Source organism: Mirounga angustirostris, unplaced genomic scaffold (assembly GCF_029215605.1).
Source record: "Mirounga angustirostris isolate CCGP_5_RB_7025 unplaced genomic scaffold, mMirAng1.0.hap1 SCAF_4, whole genome shotgun sequence".
Lineage (NCBI taxonomy): Eukaryota > Metazoa > Chordata > Mammalia > Carnivora > Phocidae > Mirounga > Mirounga angustirostris.
The window spans coordinates 133861977-133875370 of record NW_026991712.1 but is presented as its reverse complement, the minus strand read 5'-3'; the positions used below and the strand labels follow the sequence as shown (position 1 = coordinate 133875370).

At 37.0% G+C, this 13394-nt stretch overlaps 1 protein-coding gene across 2 annotated transcripts in view; it reads left to right on the top strand.

Moving 5' to 3' along the window:
* LRRC7 (leucine rich repeat containing 7) overlaps window positions 1-13394 on the top strand; it is a 959434-nt gene that overhangs the window by 188493 nt on the left and 757547 nt on the right. The window lies entirely within an intron of this gene.

Below are 13394 nucleotides of genomic sequence, written 5' to 3'. Positions count from 1 at the left end.
GAAAATACTGCTGCTTATTTATATAACATCTTTTATCTGAGCACCTTACTGTGTTTGGATCATATCTGGGGAGAAAAAACTATTAATCTCTGCTGATGTTTGATCAAAATAGGCTTTGTCAGTTACAACACTACAAGATGGAATCAGAATTACAGGTGAGCTAGAGTCTTGTGTTTTATACAGAACATGATTTTCTAACCTTTTAGAGCTCCAGCAGTAGCAAAATGTTGAATATGCATTTGTTTGAGAGACACAGATCTCTGAGTAACAATCATTCCTTGCCACTTACTAGCTATGTAACTTTTAAGAACATAGATACTTAGCATCCTGAAGGCTTAGTTTTCCTATCTGTAAAAGGAAAACTGTAGTTCCTAATCACAGGCTGCTTTTGATGTCTAAGTGATAAATACAAAACCAACTAGCACAATGTTGGTGATAGAATAGTAAATGGAAAAGATATGGTCCCTCTCTTGTGAAATTTAACCTAGTTGGAAAGAAAAACCCACACATAAATATGATTACAATTGGGCAAAATACCATGAGAAATAAAATAGCATAAAAATGATGAAATAATAATGAAAATATTGTGAAGAATGCCATGGACTATTTTTTTGTAGCATTGCCTTTTTTGAAATAAATTCAAAGAGGACAGAAGTCATGCTTCCTATAGTTACTTGGTGTAGGGCCTAACATAACAAAAATGTCATACTTAAAAAAATGATTTGATAAAGGCAACTGATTATTGCAGTTTCATAGTATAAACAGGTAAGGAAAATATAGCAATAGGAAAATAAAAAGATTACTAAGACAGAGTGTCTGCTCCATGCTTCAGTGAATCTAAAATCTCGAGGGAGATAGAAAGGAAGAAATACCCTTGGCCAAAGAACAGAACTCCTCTATCTGAAAAGATTGCCCTCTTACACAGCCTCTAGAGGAAAGAACAAAGACAAACAGATGCAAGGGAGAAAGAGAAAACCCACCTTGCCAGCAGATCAGCCCAGTCGGATTTGTCAACCAAAGAGGTAACTATTTTGTCAGAACCACATCCTACCCAGTGGCCACAGGAACAAGGCAGAATGCCACAACTGAATTAAGGGGACACAAGTGTTGGCTTTGTCTCAAAAGGAGAAGAAAAAAAGAAATGCGTGCTGACCTTCTGAATTCGGGGAGTCCAGGTTTCAGAACTTCATATCCATTTGGAAATAATTTGTGAAGTACTCCAATTTACTTGACAAGTATAGACACAACTGAATGAACTTTCATAATTGCCAAGTAAGTCTTAGGAGAGATGTTGTCTACTGTTAATTACCTCTCTTTGTTATTTTTCCCTTAGATATTTACCCACTTAAAGAATAAAGGTCCTCAGCCACCCAAACCAAAAGTAAGATAGAAGGTCCTTTTCCTATTAAGAAAGAGTCAAAGATTTTGCTTACATTACTTCAACAAATGCATAACAAAGACTAAAAGAGACCATAGGGCCCCAGAAATTGTCCATTTTTCTTACACATGGTAGGGGCTTAAAAGTCATTATTGAATAATTGACCCTATTTCATGAGACTAATTGTCCAAAGAGTATCTTTATACACTTTCTGGTAGCCTGTTTAATATCCTGCCACTGCAATTGTGAAAAACAAAAAGAAATGGCAGCTAGGAATGGGAATTTTTCTGTTACTTTTTTTTTTTAACACTACAGATTTCACACATACACATAAATTGCATTTTCTTCAAGCAAATTTACTAGTTTCTGCCACTCAAATGACTGTTCTTGTTTTCTCAGAAAACTCAAACTACCTGTCTTATCGAAGCAGTAGTTTTCTTGCAACATAATATAAAACATTTTGGCAAAGAGCAACCCCAGTAATAAAAAAAAAATTAATGAATATGACAAATGCTTCATTAACCTTCTATTCTTATCCTTATGATAGAAAGCTACGTAAAAACACTTTTGAGTCTTTTTTTTTTTTTAATAAGGTAAGGAGTCAAGCAGATACCTGAAATAGAAATCCTGAGATTCTTCTGAATGTTGATTCCATTCAAAGAGTATCCAGTGATGTGTTTTCTATTTTTTGAGGATAGATGAGATTGAAAGAAGTGGATTGAAAGAGAAAAGTCACTGAAGTTGGTAATAACAATAACAACATTTTTATTATAGGCTAAAGAAAAGTTCTCAGACTCAGAAAATTATTTTGTGAATCTTAAAGGTACATAAGAACATAAGGTACATAAATATCTTAAAGAAAACAAGGCAGATGGGATAGCATTAGTAGTATCTGTCACTCCACTTCCAATTCATAGGGCAGAGGAGAGGGGCCTCCCACTGTTAGCATCTTTATGTTCCCTACACTTCCTCTGGCAGAAGAATGCTATCAACCTTCATTTCTGGATATCATTAGTCTGAAGTCAGATACATTTTGGCAATTGCGGATGACTATCCCACAACCTTAAAGATACCTAGAGAATCTAGCAGAAGTTCCTGAAATAAGTATTTAGGCTTTTAAATTATAGACTGCAAAGGCTATAAAATTATAACAATAATACCAAAAGAATTAGTCTCTCTTCAAATCACAGCATGGTGGGATTTGAACAAAGAATATTTTCAAAGGAGCAACATTCTCTGGTTTGGTATAATTTACATGAAGTAAGTGTAAGCAACCTATATTTTTATCCAGATCAAAAATTGTGTGTATCATATTAATTACTGTAAAAAGCTAATAATTTTTTTAAAAAGGAAAGATAATGTCTATGAGTTTTGTTTGTTTGTTTTCATTTTCTAGTCATTTGTTATCAGGAAGATTTTTCCTGTTAAAATCCACAAGTTTCCAAAAAAGCTGCATTTGGAAATATGGAACATCTTGGTGTGCAGGCAGTGTAGTATAGTGATTGAGTGTTAGACTTTGCAGACTAGTCAGCCTGATTTGTACTTTAAGCTGCATGAATACTAGCTCCATATTATGTCACACTCACTTATTTTCTGTGTTAGATACAGTGTATTCAATTGACACTCCACATCTATTCTCCCTTCTTCTAGGATGCCTCCCTTTGGAGTAGAGGCTGAAAGACTGAAAACTACATTTCCCAGATTCCCTTGCAGCAGGATCTGGTGACAAATTAGGATCAAGCATGAGATTGCACTCACAGAAGTTTTTAAAAGTAAAGGAGAGATCATGTAGACCATATTTTCATTGCACTTAGTTTTGTTTTGTTTTATTTTGTTTTTGCTGGTTAAAAATATAGAAAGGAGAGCTTTTTCTGCAACAGTGCACACTAGTATCTAGATCTGTAAGTTTAAAGAGGGGATCACAATGGCTTCAGAAATTTCCTAGTCCTTTCTTCCACTTCCAGCTTTAGCTGTATGTTCTTATAATCAATAGCTCAACAGAGACCTCCTGATCCCCCACCTTTCCCCTGGAGATCAGCCCTGTCCTGTTCTGTTTGTTGAACATTGTTCCCAGAGGCCCCACCTAGAGCCCACTCCTCCCACTTTTCAGTGATTTTTATAAGCACCTAAATCCATGTGTTAAATCCATCTCTATTTAAACTCTCTTAAGAGTTTAGCTCCCTCATCTATAAATTGGGGCAGATTGGGTGTTTACTTAATAAGGGTGTTTCAAGAATAAAGTAAGATGACTTAAGTAAACATTTAACCCAATTCCAGACACACAGTAAGCACCCACAGGATATTAGAGCTTATTATTTAAATATTAGTTTAATGCTACTCTGCCCACTAATGCACTCTTTCTAAACCTTGGGCATTCATTCGATAATGATAATAGGAACAACTGAAAAAGAAATTGAATAGGAACACTTGAGATAAGAGAAAATATTTCCAGGATCTCCTAATTATGTTAAGAAGAAGGCTGTGAAACAAGCATATTCCATAAAGAGAGATAATTATCTGGAAAAAGAGGCTCCAGGAAAAAGAAGAAATGTGTCCCTGGCCACAAAAGAAAACTTTAAAAGGATGACATAAGAACAGGGAACAACTGAAAGAGAATGAAGTAAAGGGATTTTTTAAGCCAACACTATCACATTAAAACAATCAACTGTGGGGGCGCCTGGGTGGCTCAGATGGTTAAGCATCTGCCTTCGGCTCAGGTCATGATCCCAGGGTCCGGGGATCGAGCCCCGCATCGGGCTCCTGGCTCAGCAGGGAGCCTGCTTCTCCTTCTCCCTCTGTCTCTCTCCCTGCTCATGCTCTCTCTCTCTCTCTCTGTATCTCTGTGTCTCAAATGAATAAATAAAATCTTTAAAAAAAAATAAAAAAAATAAAACAATCAACTGTGGACATTTAATAAAAATGCCTCAAGTACCAGGACTACAAACCAAAAGTAAAACTTTTGACACTAGACAGCCGGATGTCTTAGAGTAAGGTATTTATTCTTCTGCTTCTAGTAACCTGAAATGCCTACTGCCTTGTTCACTGCACCTTGACCTGGAATTATTTTAGTGGTATTTAATTCCTGACCTAAGGAAAATGCATGAGGGGGTTAATTTTAAGAACCAGCAGAAATAAGGATTATGAGAGTATTTATAGCATAGTTCTTAATCATTTTCACCATCTTTTGGATGTGCTTTAAATTAAGTAATTGCTCTCCCACCTTTGTCAGGTTCAGTCAATCAATCCTGCCTATGAGTTTAAGCAGTATCTCTCTTATGCAAATAGGAGGTCACATAATAGGAGATAAAATTAGGAGAGGCTCTACAAAGAGGCTTTAATGGGAGCTATTGATCAGCTCATTACTTGGACTTCAGTTTTTAGACATCATTAGCAGAAAAGGACTTAACTGAAAGGCCTCATTAGTATAGGGAAGGTGGACTGTCATGAGAAATGTATGAAGGTAAAATCAGGTATCAGAACTCTTTAGACATGTATGAAGTATTCTCTGGGCTCCTGAAAGAGCAGAGGAAATGTCTTCCTAAAAGCAGCTTTCCTTTTGCATCCTGGTTCCCCCAGCAAAGATGTTGTTATAAATTCAGATGTAGATACAATTCCAAAATGGGACCATCTCTTCCTGTTCACCCCTTCAAACCTTAGATATTACAAAATGAATATATAGAATTTATGACACAATCAGAAGTAGAGCCCAGATTTCCTGCTGCCCCACTCAAGTAAGTTTTCTACCATATTACACTCTTACTTCCAATTCATATAATTTATGCCCTGAAGTGATTTATTTCTTAATGAGTTATCTGGTAAGGCTCAGTATACACTCTAAATTAATTGTTTTATTCTTAACATTGCATTTCATTATATACTAGGTAGGTCTAGTTTCAGAGAGATACACAAATCTTCATATAAATGTCATTCTCAACATTTCACTCTACTGTACACAGGGTAGATCAAGTTTTAGAGAAATTCATAAATCTTCACATGAATATGACAGTCACCGTGGAGACTGGGATTTGAGAAATACAATTTACAAGTTCACATGGGAAGTCTTGACTTCACTCAGCTCATAGACATATTGGTAGGCTCTGAGAAGAAAAATTCTCATGAAACAAAACTATAAAGAAGGTGGAAAGATAGAGAGTATATTTTTCTTATCCAGTAAAAAAAAAAAAAAAAACAAGTCTTTGTTTTTAGGGAGAATCAATAAGAATTTCAATGTGATGGAGAGCATGCCTAATTTGCATCTAAGCAACCCATTCCAAACACATTAGGAAAGATTCTCAAGAAAGTTTGGCTTTTCTGATCTTGTCAAAAATTCTGTTAAGTGATACCTGGAGAAATCATTTCATCACTCAGGGCTTTAGAGTTTCTTGTCAGTGAAATGAAAATATGGCTCTTGTTTTCAAATTGGGTTCTATAGAGTCCCAGACCTCTGACTGAAGGTCAGTGAGTACAAGAGGGAGCCACATAGGTAGGATTTCAAGAAAAGACCATTGTCTCTTTCATGAGTTTCACTGATGGTTTTGTTTAAAGATAAGTGTTCATTACTAAAAAAAGTGAGCCTTGATTATTTGAGCTCATTTCTAGATCTGAAACTCTAAGATTTCAAATAGCTGACTTGTCAGATCTAGCTTTTAGTAATTGAATCAAGACAAGGTAGAGTAGGAAAATAATTTCTCCTCTACCCTTCTAACTTTTCAGCTGGGATCCTTTTAACAAAAGAGATTAACAAGAGAAAAGCATACAAATTGATTTAATATAAGGTTTAGGAGGCACAGGAGACTACATAAAGAAATGAAGTCCTGAAGAAATAATTAAATTTGAGTGTTTTGATGCTAGGTTTGATGGAAGGTGGAAAGTTGTAGAAAGATACGATAGGACAAAGTGAGCTAAGTGTAGTAAACTAGGGGAAATTTAACCAAACCCTCTCACATGAGGGTTTTATGACCTGCTTCAGGGGAAGGTCAGAAAGTCCTTTATGTGTATTCAGTTTCTCAAATTCCTCCAGGTTGAAGTATTCAGTATGCCGAAGTGCCATTTTTTGGGGTAGCATATCCTGAAACCCATCACTGTCAGGAGAATTTGTCTTAGAAGTAGAAATAAAGGAATGTCACAAATCAAACTATAAGAGAAGGTACACATTTTTTCCTTTGAGAAAATGTCTTAGTTGGGTCTTACATTATGCCTCTGGTATCTTGAGTTCATTCCAGTGTGGGTATAAATCCTGCTAGAGTTAGCAAACAGCAGATACTGGACAAGTCCTCTGTGTGCAGTTATAGTTATTTAGTCAACAAATACTTCCTGAGTCTTACCAGGCATTCTTACAGTTCTAGGCCTCAGGAATAAAGAGATATGTAGTCATGTTCATTGGCTTCTTAGAGTTTCCAGTATCATGGGAGAGGCAGGAAATACATATTTTCACTTTCTTTTTAAACTTTTTATTGTGGAAGAATTTTAGATTGACACAGAAGTTGAAGAGAGAGTACAGAGAGTTCCTGTACACTCTCCACCCAGTTCTCCCTAATGTTAACATCTTATATAATCATGATACATTTGTCAAAAGAAGGAAATTAATATTGGTAAATATTATTAACTAAGCTAGAGACTTTATTTGGATTTTTTTAAAAGATTTTATTTATTTGTCTGACAGAGAGAGACACAGCAAGAGAGGGAACACAAGCAGGGGGAGTGGGAGAGGGAGAAGCAGGCTCCCCGCGGAGCAGGGAACCTGATGCGGGGCTCGATCCCAGGACCCCGAGATCATGACCTGAGCTGAAGGCAGACGCCTAACGACTGAGCCACCGAGGCACCCCGACTTTATTTGGATTTTGACAATTTTTCCACTAATGTCCTTTCTCTGTTCCCAAATCCAATCTAGGATACCACATTGCATTTAATCATCATGCCTCCTTAGTCTCCTTCAATCTGCAACAGTGTCTCAATTTTTTCTTACTTTTCATGACTTTGATACTTTTGGAAAGTACTGTTAAGGAGTTTTGTACCATATCCCTCAATTTGAGTTTGTATATTTTTCTCATGAGTAGACTGGGGTTATGGGTTTTGGAAAGGAATATTATAGAAGTAAAGTGTACTTTCGTCACATTATATTAGGGGAGACATGCTATCAGCATGAGTTATCATTGGTGATATTAACTTTGGTCACCTGGCCAAGAAGTAGAGCCATGTTTCTCTACTGCAAAGTGACTGTTTTTACCCTCCCATGCTGTTCAGTAGAAGTGTCACTGTGCCCATACTGCACTCAAGGGGAAGAGAATTAAGCTTCACCTCCTAGAGGGACAGTGTCTACATTTGTTATTTGGAATTCTTCTCTAAGAAAGAGCTGTCTCCTCAACTAATTTCCAATAAATAGTTTTACAATTTATTATAAGTACCATATAGGAAAATAAAAGGGAGACATGGAGAGATAATAGGAGAGATTTATTTAGAAAGTTCTTTGAACAAGACATCAACCTTCAGGTCTCCTACACTGATGCCCCAAAAGACATGGGGGAAGCAAAAGAGAAAATGACAGGAGAAAAATGTACCATTACTTGTTTTCTTTCCTGCCCCACCATACATGGCAGGGATTACTTACACCCAGTATTAGTGGTGCTGGGAGATAGCTTCAGAAAAAAAAAAAAAAACAAAAAAACTGTGACAAAATAAAAAACCTGCAAAACTCTACCTGGGACATGAACAGAATTCTTGTACTACTTGATGGCTACTATTAAAATACCAAGTATCTTGAAGGAACTCTTGAAAAAATAGCTAACTTGTCAAAAGAAAAGAAAAAAGTCACAAGTTGATTTTACTACCTGAGATATTATTTGAGAGGTTACATCTCTTTACTTCCTCTTTTCATATAGTTATTAAGCAGAGTTGCTGTACAAGACAGGAATTATGACATGCAGCATTGCAGGATCTCAGACTGATACAGTTGGAGTATGTAAATGAGGAAGGTAATCAAGGCAAATAGATGGGGGTGGGGGCAGGCAATAGGCTGGAGTTAGCAGTGAAGAGCCAGTTGGAATGAAAGGAGTTAAATGAATGGAGTCAGGATGAGTTTACATCCTAGCTTAAATCGGTGTGAGCTCAGTTCATGGCACAGAAGAGAAACTGGCAGATATAAATATCTGGCCTTAGAATCTTTCCTCAGTAGGATGTGAAACTACAAACCCCCTGTGAGTTTGCAAGCACTATGCCAAGATGAAATACAAAATGTAGGAAAACCAATATTTTAAATAAAATAATTTTAAAAAGACAACTGCCTCCAGAGATCAAAGTGAAAGGAGATTGATTAGTTAATTGAAACTCTACTTCCAGCAGAAAAATAGATGAAATAAGCAGATAAAAGTGCTTTCTAAGCTCCCATACCCTTCCTTGTTTTGTATGCTTTAACTTTCTTCCCACAGCTCTCAATCCTGTGCCCTATTTCAAAGCCTTTTTTCTACTCATCTTGGGAACCTCAGGACACTGAGGAAATTTGAGTTCAGAAATTTTATTTTTAGGATATCATATTATGTAATATCTTAGGCTGGTGTCATTCATTCCAAAAACTGCTGTTTTGAACAAGAACTGGGAAAAATGTACCCAGTAGATACAAACCTTTTACATTCAAACCATCTTGAAAACACCTTGTAAAAACTCAGCAATCCTTCCTGAAAACACTTTTCTTCTTTTATCCATTAACAAATATGTCTGTGACTCCAGATTTGTTTTCAAAGTCTGATGCCTACAACTCTGGTTCTGGCAGTATTTTTTAATTAATTAACATTCCTGAGAGCACAGTTATGCACAATACTGAAAAAAAGAAAACTTTTATTTATTTGGTTTCCCTGCTGTGTAAAGGATGTTACAACTCCTGTATACTTTATCCTTTGGAAAATATCCTCTTGTTCTTCCATCAAGGATACCTATGAAAGCAAGACATTGAGAAGGGAAAGGAGAACAGGTACAAAGTTAAAGAATAATGAAGAATGTTGTATATGTACTGTGGCTCAAATATCAGTAGGGCTCTGCTACATAAAAGGCCCACAGTGTGTCTGCTCACCACTCAAAGTGCTCTTTTTGTCTCAAAGGAAAACTTTTTGTGGGATGTCACTCACAGCAAGATCAATGTCAATTTTCAAATTCTGCATGGAAAGCAATAGTGAGCTTCTGACCAGCAATTACCATAAAATCAAAACATCTTATAGTTTTATGCTGAATTAGTAGAATTGTTTTTGATATAGTATTTATTCGAAAGGCTTTCCATCAGCTCCAATGAGTATTTGATTAGTGCATCCTGCTAAAGTAACTGGTCTGATGTTTAAACAAAATTCTGCAGCGGTAAAGTGGGGCAGCAATCCTAGAATGCTGCTGAATTGCCCATGGATAAGCCAGCCTAGTCATTAGGTTTATTGCCAACAAAGAGGAAAATCTTGCATATAATTATACGGATTGCAAAGCCAGCAACAAGAGTTGGCACCAGGGAATTATTTCCCTGTGACCATTACTTCATCAGGATTGGAAGTTGCCTGTATGCCTTCAAAGGAATGCAAGGTTGGAAACAAAGCAAACGTGTTCATTTTTTGCTGTAGATGGTTTTTTCCACCCCTAAGCAAACCACTCTCTGGCCATTGACAGTTAAACTATTTTTGGAAGTCAGTGAACCCAATGAGTCAGTGTGACTTTAGACTTCTTATGATTATTCTAATGTCATACAATATTATTAGTAAAAATAACAATGTTTATGAGATTATGAGATCATACAAACTAAAGTTCAGAGAAGTCCAAGTTATTCAATGTTACAAGACTAGTAGTATGTGTATGTTTTGGTGCATACGTGTGTGTGTGTAGGGAGTGGAGCTAGAACCTAGGTTTTCTTGCCAGGCTAGTGTCTTCTACATATAGCTCTTGTTCATTGTCATCACTACAGTAAGAGGCACACCAAAATTTTAAGGTTCAGTCACAGCAAGCCTCTAAGTGTCATGAATAGATACGAACATAGGACCAGAGGGACCTACTACTTAGACCTACTTTGGGAATTCTTTTTTTTTTTTTTTTTAAGATTTTATTTATTTGAGAGGGAGAGAGAGCATGGGGCGGGGGGCTGGTCAGAGGGAGAGGGAGAAGCAGGCTCCCTCCTGAGCAGGGAGTCCAGAATGGGGCTCTTTCCCAGGACCCTGGGATCATGACCTGAGCCAAAAGCAGATGCTTAACTGACCGAGCCACCCAGACGCTCCAGGAATTCTTATATTCCTATTCTGTAAGCCCCCCTTAGACATCAGCTTCTTAGTCATCCTTGCACCTCTCTTATTTCTCCCATGAAATTAAATAGGATAAATGCATAACTCACTAGCACATTCCTGAAACAAGCAGATATTCCTCCTCCATTCTTGTTTCCCTTTGCACTAGAAGAGCCCTCCCTTTGGGATCCAAAAAAAACTCTTGTTAGCAATGATCTGGAGCCATTCAGATTCCTCCCTAAAACATGAAGGTCATAAAATCAAAGAACACAATACATATGAAATTGTTTTGTTTATAATTGATGAGCTGATTTAACTTCAGAGTTCTACATAATTTTCATGAAACAACACTGCTTGAAGCCAGTGGGATTTCTTTCCTCTAGGAAATCAGACTTTGTCATTATCTTTGATTTTCTTTGGTGAATCTTATTTATTGATTTTAAAAATTCTTTTCAATATGCCCAGTGCTCAGAGATATACAAACAAAGAAAAAAAAAATGGTCCCTGTAAGCTTTGTAAATATGGGGATATTGGTGAGGTGAAATATTATCATGCACAATGAAGATAAATGACCGTGCCAAATGGCCTTACCGTTGGAGGCCTCCTAGTGACCCAGCTCGGCTCACAGATGCAGCTGTGGCAAATAATAGCCAGAGAGTGATGATCATTGTGATTTCAGTCCATTATTACCAGAAGCCTGATATACATAAAATGTAGGTCAAAGCATTCTGTTTAATGCCATATTTATCTTCAGAATATGAAGCATGAGAATGTTGTTCCAGCACTAAAGAAACCGAGGTGATAAATTAGTAGTCTCCAAAGTGCTATTTAAATGACTACATTCAATTTTTATCTCTTCATTGAAATATAAATTCCACAAGGGAGAGGACCATATTTATTTTGTTTCTACCATCTCTCAGAGCTTAGCACAGGGCCTCCCTCATATAGGCCTACAATCAGATGCATGTAAAGGATTTGGTTAGTTAATTAATTGAGACTTATATTGCTACACTTATTGATTTACAATTGTTTTCATGTATTTAAACTCGCCCTCTACATGAGGAAGGATTAATATCGTAGCCATCTCTACTTACCTTCCATCTAGATAGGTGCTTATTCAGTGAATGAGTGGATGTTAGAAGGATGATATATAAGAAGTTGCTGCCAGGTATTGCTTTCTCCTCTGGGCTTTAAGCATTATGTACGAAGAGAAGACATAATCCATAATGCCAAGAGTTGTTTCCAGGATGAGGCCAGCAAGAACTATCAGTGAAACAAGACAGAAATTATTATAGATAGAAAAAGTAGAGGAAAGACAAGAAAATTAATGGGATGTTCTGGGCATAAACTAATTGGCACAGAATACTGAAGGTAACTCTGGAACAAGTAGAGAACAAAAAGGAATGGAGGGGATTCATGTAGTCAAAGAAGTTAATGGAGAGTGGTAAATACAGCATGTTGCTTTTTAAATGTCAGAGTACAAAGAAAAATTTAGAGTTAAGTTATGGGTTTCAACTGTAAGAATTTGAAAGAAACAGTGTGGAGACAATTGTTGGAAGGTTAGTGAGTGTTTAGATGTAATTATGTGAGGAATATGGCAGTTCTGAGTGTGAAAAGTTGTGGTTAGGAATATAGGAAACTGTTTTTTAAGCTAAGTAAGTAAATTCAAATTGTTGGAGATAATCCAGCCGCTGCCGTGCATGGAATTACATCTAGGAGACTAACACATATTTGGCCTTTAGTTAAAAAATGATTTAACAAATGCTTTTTGAGAGAGATTATATAAAATTTATCACCATATTTTCCACAAATGCTATCCAACCATTTGAAACTCTAAGGGAAAAATCAGGAAATTTTATATGTACTTTTCTTATATATCTCACTCTTTCATATAAAGATGGATTTGAATAGTTCATCTGTTACCAAAATATGCTTCCTACAATTTATGAAAGTGAGTGTTTTAAAAGTGAAAAAAAAGTTGAACAATATTATATGTTCCTCAAAATCACTGATTTGTTGAGATCAATGAAATTGACGAATTCGTGTTCATCCTTTTTTTTTTTTTTTAGATTTTATTTATTTGCGAGACAGAGAATGAGAGACAGAGAGCATGAGAGGGAGGAGGGTCAGAGGGAGAAGCAGACTCCCTGCCGAGCAGGGAGCCCGACGGGGGACTCGATCCCGGGACTCCAGGATCATGACCTGAGCCGAAGGCAGTCGCTTAACCAACTGAGCCACCCAGGCGCCCCATTTTTTTTTTTTTAATTTTTATTTATTTGAGAGAGAATGAGAGACAGAGAGCACGAGAGGGAGGAGGGTCAGAGGGAGAAGCAGACTCCCCGCCGAGCAGGGAGCCCGACGCGGGACTCGATCCCGGGACTCCAGGATCATGACCTGAGCCGAAGGCAGTCGCTCAACCGACTGAGCCACCCAGGCGCCCCGTGTTCATCCTTAATTTAGAAGAAAACCTCTTCCGATGTGCATATACAGCCTCTGTCACCTGATGGATACGGAGATATCATGAGATGTCATGAGACAATCATTGTTTAAACACTTCTGTCAATGTGGAAAACAAATTAGTTTTAAGAATCCCAACACATACAAGGGCTACAGTTTTTCAAGGAGAGACCAACTGATGAACTTACACTGATGTCTCTCAGGATCGCTTCTTTCTTTTAAGTATTTGCCTCCTCTTGAAACCACATTATTAAAATTTGCTCTTCATGAAGGGATACACCTCTCTTCCATCTACCTATAAGAAAAAGCAAATTTAATTA